Source organism: Arachis ipaensis, chromosome B7 (genome assembly GCF_059453495.1).
Source record: "Arachis ipaensis isolate K30076 ecotype BB chromosome B7, ASM5945349v1, whole genome shotgun sequence".
Lineage (NCBI taxonomy): Eukaryota > Viridiplantae > Streptophyta > Magnoliopsida > Fabales > Fabaceae > Arachis > Arachis ipaensis.
This window is the reverse complement of record NC_142442.1, coordinates 36,486,755-36,487,278: the sequence shown is the minus strand read 5'-3', so window position 1 is coordinate 36,487,278 and position 524 is coordinate 36,486,755. Positions and strand designations below refer to the sequence as shown.

General features: G+C 42.2%; 1 non-coding gene across 1 annotated transcript; it reads left to right on the top strand.

Annotated features, from left to right (window-relative positions):
* Positions 1 to 214: 214 nt before the first annotated feature.
* Positions 215 to 322, top strand: LOC148550850 (small nucleolar RNA R71). Its single transcript, XR_015892948.1, has one exon. It is a non-coding gene; the product is annotated as a small nucleolar RNA R71 (small nucleolar RNA).
* Positions 323 to 524: the final 202 nt, after the last annotated feature.

Below are 524 nucleotides of genomic sequence, written 5' to 3'. Positions count from 1 at the left end.
TTTCAAGAACTTTCTTCTTCTGAGGAGTCCCATTACTCACAGGGTTCCTCTCAGAAGTGTACATGAACTGGTTATTAGCAACCATGTCAATGAGTTCTTGAGCTTCTGCAGGTGTTTTCTTTAGGTGAATGGATCCACCTGCAGAAGTATCCAATGACATCTTAGCTAATTCAGACAGACCATCATAGAATATATCCAGGATGGTCCATTCTGAAAGCATGTCAGAAGGACACTTTTTGGTCAGTTGCTTGTATCTCTCCCAAGCTTCATAGAGGGATTCACCTTCTTTCTGTTTGAAGGTTTGAACATCCACTCTAAGCTTACTAAGCTTTTGAGGAGGAAAGAACTTGGCTAAGAAAGCCGTGACCAGCCTATCCCAAGAGTTCAGGCTATCTTTGGGTTGAGAGTCCAACCACACTCTAGCTCTGTCTCTTACAGCAAAAGGGAAAAGCATAAGCCTGTAGACTTCAGGATCTACTCCATTAGTCCTAACAGTATCACAGATCTGCAAAAATTCAGTTAAG